Genomic DNA, 10,949 nt, shown 5'->3' with positions numbered 1-10,949 from the left:
CTCCTTCTCCTCAGAGTCAGTCACGCTGCAGGTGGGGGTGAGGGGGGCACCCCTCAAGGCTTCAAAGGCAGCAACTGCTAATAAGAGCTGATGGATTGGATTGTACCAGTGGACTTACAGTCACAAAAGAAAGGAAAAGATAAGTTTCAAAACTCCCTTCCTTTCTTCCCATAAAAACTTTTAATAAGACATGCTTATTGACAGCTTTGGAGTGCCTCTACAGAACACTGCTCTCCAGCTGCAGCCATGGTGCATATGGCCCCACCATGGTGAAGAAGGGGAAGGAATTATGGTTGCATGAAAGACTAAAATTTTGTTCCCTATTCCATGGGTACAAGTATAGGGCAATGGGCTGGGTGCCATCTTTCCTTTTAAGCATTATAAGGAAAAATGCATGCACACACTTACCCCAAGGTCCCTTCCCCTTCATCGCACTCTTCTTGCTTGGTTGGCAGGAGTGACTAGACTGTGATGGAGTCTTGAACAGGTCCTGACTTGTGGCATGGCTGGACCCCTGCCATGTCTGCCCCGTCCTCCTCCGTGCTGTTCACAGCAGAATTCTCTGTCTCAGGTTCCTCCAACGTATCCACAGTGATCTGCAGGGGGTTGTCATGGTCAACTGGTCAGTTGCACATAACAAGGGAGAGCTGCTAGGTATGCTCACCAAGCTGGGCAATCAGGAAAAGGCATTTCAAAAATACCTGGGGAGGTTTTAAAGGGAGGGATGGTGGCTTCCAGTCTCCATGACCCCAGTGTTTACAATGGTGACCAGAGTAGTCACTGTCGCAGGGAATGGGGCATTGTGGAACCGCTGCTGGAGAACTGTTAGAGTCCACACAGGTCTACACTTGCACTGCATTGACATTAGTAGGTCCATCATGGCTCTACACCACTCAAGGAGGTAGTTTTACTGTGTCAAGATTATGGAGCACTTCCATTGGCCAGACTGAAATCTGAATGTAGACACATGCACAAATAGGTTGAGGCAAGGAAACTTATGTCACCTAACTGTGTAGTGTAGACCAGGCCTAAGTCCTATTTTCAAATATGATTCATGCACTTAAAAGCTTAAGTTCTAGTGGGATGTAGGCTTCTAAATACCCGAGGCCTGGTCTATACTAAAACTTAGGATGACCTAGCTATAGCACTTGGAGATGTTTCACACCCCTGAGAGGTGTAGTTAAGCTGACCTAAGTCCTGGTGTAGACACAGCTAGGTCAATAGAAGAATTCTTCCGTCAACCTAGCTACCACCTCACTGTAGCAAGTGTCTACACCACCGTGTTACAGCAGTATAGCTGCTTACTACAGAATTCTTCCTTTGACCTAGCTACATCTACAGTGGGAGTTAGGTCAACATCACTGTCGCATAGGGTGTGAAATATTAGATTAATTTCTTTTGCTATTAGAATTTCTTTTGCTATTAAATATGTCACAGCCCAGAGCAATATAGCTAAATCAACTTAAGTTTTAGGTGCAGACCAGGCCTGAGGCACCTAAGTCACTTCGGTGCTTTTGAAAATTTTAGCCAAAGTGTCCAAATGTGTCTCCTTCATCCTAGTGGGAAAGCCCTCACAGCAGAGTCATGCCCTAGAATTTCTGGTGGCTCTTATTGTACAGTACTATGGAAGCAGGGCGGGGGGAGGGGGGCAGTTGCATGATTGATGTTGTGGTTTGCTATGCTTTTACATTTCTTACAGGTGTTAACGGTTCTAGTAGAATATAAACTACAAAACCTCACTCACCTTCTGGGGGTTTTGTTACTTTTATTTCGTTGAATTAAAAAATGAACTACTCATGCTGACCAGATTTCCTACTCCTAAAGAGTCTAATTACCTGGTTAACAAACCCCTCCCTGAACATGCCTTCACCCATATTTACTGAAAGGCTTTTCTGTGGCGCTCACTGAATGTAGAGTTTGAGTACCTCACAAATGTAAATGAATGAATGCATCTTCACAACCCCTACCTGTGAGATAGATTTTATATTATCTCCATTTTATAAATACTGAACTGAACCTCAGAGAGGTTAAGAACAATATTTGCAAAAGTATCCATTAATTTTATGTGCCCAACTTAGGCTGGATTTTCAGAAAGACTAAGCTTCGACACAGTCCATTGATTTCAATTGCTACAGCCTGATTCAGAGGAAAAACACACTGTGCTCTTTCATGGAGACTTGACTTTTCTTTTTTCTTATTTTTCTTCATTAATCTTAAATAAAAGGAGGGAAGTGCTGGGAGGGAGGAGAGTTTGCTGGGTCTGATTTGCCACTCCCTTGCATCTTGTGTGGTTGTTTACAATTGTGCAGAGTAAGTGTGAAGTGCTAACACATTTAATTCTCCACTCACATACATCAGTCTTGATGCATGAGTACACGACATACAAGATGCAAGTAACATCCTTTGTAACTTCATTTCAGTGGAATGACACCGGTGTAAAACAGGAGTAATGGAAAGAGAATCAGGCCCACTTAATTTAAGAGCAGGATAGCAAATGGGGAAGCAGTTTAGACCATCAGGGTACATAGGAAGAAAGGGAGAGGAAGGGGTAGCTTATATATGTATAATAAATTCATGCATTATATAAATAAAGGCACTACCATCACCACAGATTCGCTTGTAAACTATATTGCTTTCCCATACTCCTTGTCTGGTTTGTCTGTTTGGACTCTAAACTCTTTGGGGCAGTTCCTGCATGTCTCTACAGTTCCTAACACATTTTGGATGCTACTAAACAACAATAATAAAATATATGCCAGTGGTATTGTAAATGTGTCTATAATCAATTTTCATCATCACAAAAGGTTAACAGTGGGATAACTTAAGGTCACATTCAAGGAAACATTGTGTAATATATTTATTAATGATCTACAAAGGGAGGATGAGCAGCAAAGGAGCAAAATTTGCTGATGACACCAAGTTATTTGGCATAGGGCACATCTACACTACTAAATTAAGTCGACTTAACTTACATTGGAATACAACCGCCACAGTAATTAGATCGTTTGTGCATGTCTACACTTTGCTTCTTGTGTCAGTGGTGTGCGTCCTCACCAGGAGCACTTGCGCCGATTGAACTGTCAGTCTGGGGCATTGTGGGATGGCTTCTGAAAGCCAGCAACAGTCGATGTAAGCAACGCAGTGTCTGTGCTGACATTGCATTGACCTAACTACATCGATACTGACTCTACGCCACTCGTGGAGGTGGCATTAGTAAGTCAGTGTAGTGGGTGAGTTACGCTGGGGGGGAGCAAAATTTTAGTGTGGACACTTACAGAGTTATGTCAGTGTAAGCTGTCTTGCATCAATCTATCTTAGGGCAGGTCTTCACTACGGGGGGGGGCGGTTCGATTTAAGATACGCAAATTCAGCTATGCGAATAGCGTAGCTGAATTCGACGTATCGGAGCCGACTTACCCCGCTGTGAGGATGGCGGCAAAATCGACCTCCGCGGCTCCCTGTCGACGGCGCTTACTCCTACCTCTGCTGGTGGAGTAAGTGCGTCGATTCAGGGATCGACTGTCGCGTCCCGACGAGACGCGATAATTCGATCCCTGAGAAATCGATTTCTACCCGCCGATTCAGGCGGCTAGTGTAGACCTAGCCTCAGTCAAGGCCACAAAAGACAGTGAGGAACTTAAGAGATGACCTATTCAAGCTAGGTGATGGGGCAAGATGATGACAGATGAACTTCAATTTAATAACTGCAAAATAATGCACATTTGAGGGGAAAACTGAACTATCATACACAGTGGCAGATTAGCCTCTGAGCCCACGGGGTCTGGGCCCTGGGGTTCTGGCCAACTGGGGCCTGGTGAGTGGGGCAGGGAAAGCCTCCGCACCTCCCGTCCCTGGCAGAAGTTGCTGGATGGAGGTAACCCCCCAGCAGCCCACCAACCCCCTCCCCATCAGAACCCCCTGGGTTGGGGGAGCCCCTGCAGTGCCCCCCCAACCCTGTCCCTGGTAGAAGCTGTGGGATGGGGGAAGCCTCCCCCCCCAGTGCCCCCAACCCCACCCCCAGCAGAAGCCGTGGGACAGGGGAAACTCCTGCAGCAGTCCCCCCGTCCCCAGTAGGAGCTGTGGGATGGGGGGACTCCCTGCAGCGCCCCCTTATGCCATCCCATGAGAAGCCACGGGATGGGTGATGCCCCCCAACCCCATCCCGATCTGAAGCCCCCCCAGCAGCCCCTGACCCCGTCCCCAGCAGAGGAAGCCCCCAGTGCCCTGACACCATCCTGGCAGAAGCCACGGGGTGGCAGGGGAAGCCCCCACACCTGACCCCACTTTCTGGCAGAAGTGCCGGGCGGTGTGAGAGAAGCCCCAGAGCCCCAACCCTGGTCCCCTGCAGAAGCGTGGGGGATGGCAGGGGAGGTCCCAGCACCCAGATCCCTGGAGTAGCTCTCATTCCCTGCTGCGGCCCTGGGGCTGTGACACAGGGACAGAGCTTCTCTGGTCTTGGGGCTGCAGTGGGGGGCCAGAAAGGAGCAAACAGGTTGTGGGGCTGGCGGAATGGGGGGGACCCTGGGTGCAGCAGGGACAGGGTCCCAGGGAAGGGACAGAAAGGGATGGGGCTGTGAGCAGGGCCACAGGCGGAAGGGGCGGAATGGGGGTGGAACCACAGGCAGAAGGGGTTGGGAGGGGCCACCCACTTGCTCTGGCCCAGGGCCCTGGAAAACCTTAATCCGCCTCTGATCATACACCTTACAGGGTTCTAAATTAACTTTATTAATTCAGAAAAGACATTGCTTTGGATAGCACAGTTGAAGATTTCGCCTCGATGTGCAGCTGCAGATAAAAAAATCAAACAAGAGGATAGGTTACATAAAGAATGGGATGGAGAATAATATGGAAAAAAATTATAATCTGATGTAAGCAGAGTCAGGATGAGCTCTACCCTGACATCTGGTGGTGAATTATGGCGAGTGTGGAAAAGAACTCCAGGGGCTGATCTGGTTTGCATAGGCACACCCACTCGCCTGGCATGAAACAACAGCAACTGAAAGTGGTTACTTTGGCTGGTGTGGGATCCCCAGTTTCTCTATTATTGGGGCAGGAAGAATAAAGTTTTGTTACCCTGATTCTGTGAATCAAGGCCAGTGGAACTGTTGTATGACAGAAGGACTGAGTGAGTCCTTCACCATTACCTAAGTAGCACTTGCTTGACAAGGGGCATGGGTTACAAAACCCAGTGAATTGAGAGAAGATGTAGACAGGTATTTATGCCTGATGGTATGGGCCCTCTTTGAGGGTTTGAAACACCAATTGCACTACCTCCTCTCTCCACTGTTGAATGTCAGAGCTGAATTCACTTTGGGCCAATGGTGCACTAGCACTGGGGCTCCCCTACTATGAGCTGAAATTGCTAAGAGCTGAAATCACAAAAGAGCTAAAGTTATTAAGAGCTGAGATCACTGAGACTGTGTTAACTAGTGGGGGAGCCTGAAGCTATATTGCTCAGCGGCTGGCGGAGCAGCTAGCAGAGTGGAGCCTCACGGGGACGGTTGGAGCGGAGCTGAGCGACTCACAGGTCGGTGAGCAGGGCGGAGCAGCTGGAGAAGCAGCGAGCAGAGCAGAGCAGAGCGGAGCCTTGTGGGAGCGGCCCAAGGAACGGCTGAAGTGGAGCAGAGCTGAGCGGCTCACAGGTCGGTGAGCAGAGCGGAGCAGCTGCCAGAGCAGTTCGTGGACGGCGGGAGCGGCTCACGGGACAGCTGGTGGAGTGGAGCGGCTCGTGGAGAAGGCTGCGGCGGAACCCCACGGAGAGGCAGCCGGTCGGCCTCGGATCACGTAAGGTGCCCCTTAACACCCTGCGTGCCTTTCCCCCTCCCTCCCCCCGCTTGAACTCTGGGGCTGCACTGACCAGGGACAGAGACTTTGGGGGGTTGTTGGACTTTTGGGACTTTGGTGATCCTTGGGTTGCTGGACCCAAAAAACTTTGGGGGTTTGTTGGACTTTTGGGACTTTGGTGATCCTTGGGTTGCTGGACCCAAGAGACTTTGGGGTTGTTGGACTTTCGGGACTTTGGTGATTCTTGGGTTGCTGGTTTCAAGAACCAAAGGGAAAGGACACAGCCCAATTTGCTGGGGTGGGTTTTTTGCTCATGAAGCCTGTTTGTGGTGTTTTTCCAATTTAATGCTGATGTCGTTTACCTCATGTTATTAAACATTTTCTGTTACACTCAGACTCCATGCTTGCGAGAGGGGAAGTATTGCCTCTTAGAGGCACCCAGGAGGTGGTATGTAATTGTCCCAGGTCACTGGGTGGGGGCTCGAGCCGGTTTTGCATTGCGTTATTGAAACGGAACCCCTAGATACAGAACCCGGCCCTTGTTGCTGCCAACTTAGATGGGCAGAAGGGTTACACTTATTTAAATTGATGGTGCAGTCTCATCCAGAGTAGTATTTGCAGTACTGGTCACCCCATCTCAAACAGGATCGTTTAGAATTAGAGGGGTTACGAGAAGGGTGACTAGATTAAGGGTAATGGAAAAATTCTCATATGAAGAGAGATGGAAAAGGGAGGGATTTTTTACCATAGAAAGGAGATAAATAAGAAGAATATGGTAAAAGTATGTCAACTAATAACTGCTATAGAGACGGTAAACTAGGAACATCTGTAGTCCCTGTTTCATAACACAAGAACAAGGAGTTTTTAAAAGAAATTAAAAGGTGACAAATTTAAAACTGAGAAGAGGAAATACTTTTTTGCACAATGCATAATTAGCCTGTGGAACACACTCCCACAGGAAGTCACCGAGCCCAAGAACTCAACAAAATTCAGAGAGGGATTGGCCATTTATAGGGATAACAAGGATATCCAGAGTTATAATAGTGAATGCCTAAAAATGTATTGGAATGGATATCATCATACTTCAGGGAGTAAGGCAGTACCTCACTACAGTTGAACCTCAAAGATACAAACGCCAGCATTATGGACTGACCAGTCAACCGGACACCATGTGAAACCGGAAGTAAGCAATCAGGCAGCAGAAGAGACCAAAAAAAAAAAAAGCAAATACTGTGTCGTGCCTGTATTGCATCTTAAAGGTAGGCACATCTGGGCTGTCTGTCCCCACCTCGCCCCCTCCCCCGCAGGCGGGGCAGCCACTTACAGCTAGGAGGTGAAGCCCAAGGCAGCCAGAGCCAGCAGAACAGGAGCAGCGCTGGGGTTTATGCCACTTTCACCCTGTCCCTCCCCACCGGCTAGAAGGGGAGGAGGGAGCTCCGCTGCTGCTGGAGCCTGGCCTGGAGTGACAGCTGCTGGATCTGGAGCCCGAACTGCTTTGTACAGAGTTACGAACATTTCAGAGTTATGGACAACCTCCATTCCTGAAGTGTCCGTAATGCTGAGATTCCACTGTACTAAGAGTTAGGATGAGACTGTGATCGGGGACAGATTACCTGATGTTGGGTTTCTTCCCCCTTCCTCTGAAGTATTTGGCCCTGGTTACTGTGGGAGACCACATAGACCATGGATCTAATCCAGTACAGCATCTTCTATGTTCCTATATCCCTGTCTATCATTATGTGGAGCTACGGGCAGGCAGATCTTGTTGCTGGGGTGATTATGGTAAGGAAGGTTGGAATGCATAATGAATGAAAAGCAAAATTTGAGGGTGAAGTGCTCTGTGAAGATATAATCTCCTCACTCCTGCCTGTGGAGTTAGCTTTGTGCTAGAATTTTCTGTGTTTCTAAATCAAATTAAGTGTTCCCTTTTTCTATTCTAAAATGAATGTTGGCCATACGTCAGATCTTTATACAGTCCTGACTGTGTTTTCGGTGTGGCATGTTATGCTGACTAATGTGGAGCATTTTTTATTATCAGTAATTTCTGTTTTTAATAAAAAATGCTTTTCTTTTCTCTACTACATTCTCTTCGAGGATCTCAAAGAATGCATAAACATGAATTGATTTAGGTTCACAACATCTCTGTGAAGAAAAAGAAATATTAACTTCTTAATAAAATGAGTTTAAGACTTGCCCAAGATCACACAGCAAGTCAGTTCCACAGCCAGGACTAGAACCCAGCTATATATGCTCCTTTGCATCTAAACCACAAGACACATCCTCTCTCTCCCAGCCATTACCACTCAGCACAACCATGCAAATGATTTGCTTTTCTATATGTGCTAACAACCAACCACACTGCCTGGTTGTTCCCTTGGCTTGCAATATGCCACTGGAAGAAACCCACATTTACAAAATGAACCTGTTGGGATGTACATCAGTGCCACGTCTCACTGCGGAGCGCTATGATAAGGTGTCAGGCCTATTTGCTTTCATCTCCTGGCAAGTATTTTATCTCAACATCTAGTTGAACAAGCGTACGTGTCATTTTTTAAAGAAAAGCTAAAACATTTAGGAATCATTTTGATTCCTACCTTCCCCAGATTGGAGTTTCTCCTGTAGGCTTGTACAGCCAGGGTTCCCAGGGAGGGGAAAGAGCGGGAAAGGAGTTATTTTCTGTGTGTTTGTGTAAGCTGGTTGACCATCGTTTTATGAGAACCCTTTCTGTGTCTCAAGCAGCGACCTTCTCTTTGCTCCGTTTCATATCCTTGCTTATTCCCAGCCCCCTCCCCACAATCCCTCTTCACTTTCTTTCATGTGGATCAAGGCCTGGAAAATGACAGGCCCCTTGATTAATAGATACAAAAAATCTTCTTATGTAATTTATTTGCTTTCTGCACCTGACTAGAATCACTAGGTCTATCTGGAAAGGAAAATATATTGTCCTTCCTGACTCCGAGTGGCAGCAGAGAGAGCTGAGCATGTGATATCAAGCTGCGCACGGAAAGCAAACAAAACGCAGTTTCTGTATTTTGTAAGCATCTCAGGTCATAAAAGTGTCAGCACACTATATTTCTTGCCAGGATCCTCTCCATTTTATTATCTGAGCCTTTTCCATTGTGCTGAATGTGTGAGGAGAGTTACTGAAGCAGGCAACATCTGTTCCCTGTCATGTTTTCGATTATCAGCGCCATATTCCTTGTGAGTCTCCTGCTCACATATTCCAATCAAACTCAACAGGGGCTGGAAGAGCCAGGACACTTCCCTCTCTCTTGCTTCCCCCCCAACACCCAATCTATCATTCTCACATGCTATCCAACAACCTCTCCGCTACAGGCTATTGCAAGGGGCCAGTTCTTTCTACTTGAGCGGCACAATAATTAACACAACAGTGACCTCTGCAATTTGTTTTGTTCAAATCTAATTACTCTAAACATATATTCAGCTTGGCCCTTAATGGTTTTGGCGGGGGTGGGGGAGGCAGTTTGAGGAGGTAGGTGAGACACCCTGACTGATTAGAGTTTCAATACCTGTGGAGAAGAGCTTTCTAACTTACCTTTAGATTTGCTTCCCAGTATTTTCCCCTGAACAGAAGTCCCCCCCCCCTTTCTCTCTTAGGCCCCATCACAGCAGATGGTAAATGAATCTCATTGTGCTTTTCCTGTGAATGTCCATTGCCATTCGCACCGGAATTCAAACTTTCAGGGGGAGATTCTGGCCAGGTGAATCAATTCAGACACTCTCCTTTCACCTCTGGTATCAGAGTTAAAGCCCCCACAGCACTCAGGTTTAGGAAAGCAGAGAGGGAGAGGTACAGTACATTACAGGTGGGTGGGGGCAGGGACCTTTTACACTTTATTTATTTAAAAGATGTGTTTACATTCTCATCACTGCAGACTGCACCTTCTAGCATTGCCTCAGGTACAGCCACAAGGTAGAAGTTGGTGGGAACAACACAATGGTTGCCGGTACTCAAGACTGGGCTTACAGCCCTGCATAAATGAAAATAAAACACTTTTCAGTTCTAAAATCATCTTGATTCCTTTAACATTCTTCATACTAGTCTAAACCCTTCATTCTTGGATATAAAAAGGCCATTTATTATTTGTATTGAGGCTGTGCCTAGAGATCCTAATCAGAAATCAGGGTCCCAATGTGCTAGACACGGTACACATAAATATAAAATAAAAAAAAGATAGTTCGTGCCCCCAGTGAGTTTCTAATCTAAATACATGACAAGACAATGGGTGGATAAAACAAACAGATGGGGGAGTGTGATTGAGGTGCCATTATTTGGCAAAGAACAAACAAAAAATTAACCCAACATAAACAAAACAAAGAAAAAGTGAGCAGCAATCTGAGAAAGCAAAACCGATTAAAAACCTTTTCCCCAAGCACAGCCTCCACAGATTTCCCCCTCGCAAACCTCCAGCCCTCTTCAGAGCTTTTTGACAAGCACAGGCCACTTTAAACAGAAAAAACTCCTTTCATTAAGATACTGGACAGCCACAAGGACTTCAAGCATCTCTTTCACCCATCTGGACCCAAGATTTAGAACTTTATATTAGAAATGGACCCTGCCAAAAGTTGGGGTGTACAAAAAGCCTTGTGTAAAACGCTGGAGAGGAAAAAGTCCTCCCATTCCTCCTGTAGCTGTGTCTTTGGTTACTGCCCCAAACCTCCCCTGTGATGATCATAGGTAGTGCTCTGCATCATGATCTCAGGGATCTGTTAACCTCTACAGCTGGGGACTTTTGTTTCAAGTCCTCAGGACTACATATTTAGAGATAGTCAGCAAATGTGCTGCTGTTGATGTTTGCTATGGAAAGAGAGGGATCTCTCGGGTCACCAGGTTCCAAACCATGTAGGGCTTTTTAGATCAAAACCACTAACTTTGAATTGCACCCTGAAGTAGGTGACAGTTACAGCAATTCATGGAGCACAGAGTTTATATGCATTTTGTATTTTGGACTAGTGAAGGCTTCTGAGTGATCTTCAAGGGCAGCCCACAATAGAGTATTTTAGTAGTGTTATCTGGAGGTGACAAAGATATGGATGAATATAAGGTCCACAACAGAAAGAAAAGGCTGCAAGTGAATAGCTAACCACAGACAGAAAAACCGATATATGCCACCACCACTGTCTGGTAATTGATAGTCCAGATT

At 46.5% G+C, this 10,949-nt stretch overlaps 1 long non-coding RNA gene across 1 annotated transcript in view; it reads right to left on the bottom strand.

The window, feature by feature from the left end:
- Positions 1 to 407: 407 nt before the first annotated feature.
- LOC122173902 (uncharacterized) overlaps positions 408 to 10,949 on the bottom strand; it is a 42,973-nt gene continuing 32,431 nt past the window's right edge. The window contains exon 2 of the long non-coding RNA XR_010599048.1: positions 408 to 596. This is a non-coding gene — a long non-coding RNA (uncharacterized LOC122173902). The remainder of the gene's footprint in view (positions 597 to 10,949) is intronic.

The sequence above is a fragment of the Chrysemys picta genome, chromosome 1 (genome assembly GCF_011386835.1).
Source record: "Chrysemys picta bellii isolate R12L10 chromosome 1, ASM1138683v2, whole genome shotgun sequence".
In the NCBI taxonomy this organism is placed as follows: Eukaryota; Metazoa; Chordata; order Testudines; family Emydidae; genus Chrysemys; species Chrysemys picta.
Note: the sequence above shows the minus strand (reverse complement) of the source record. Positions and strands in the feature narration are given on the sequence as shown.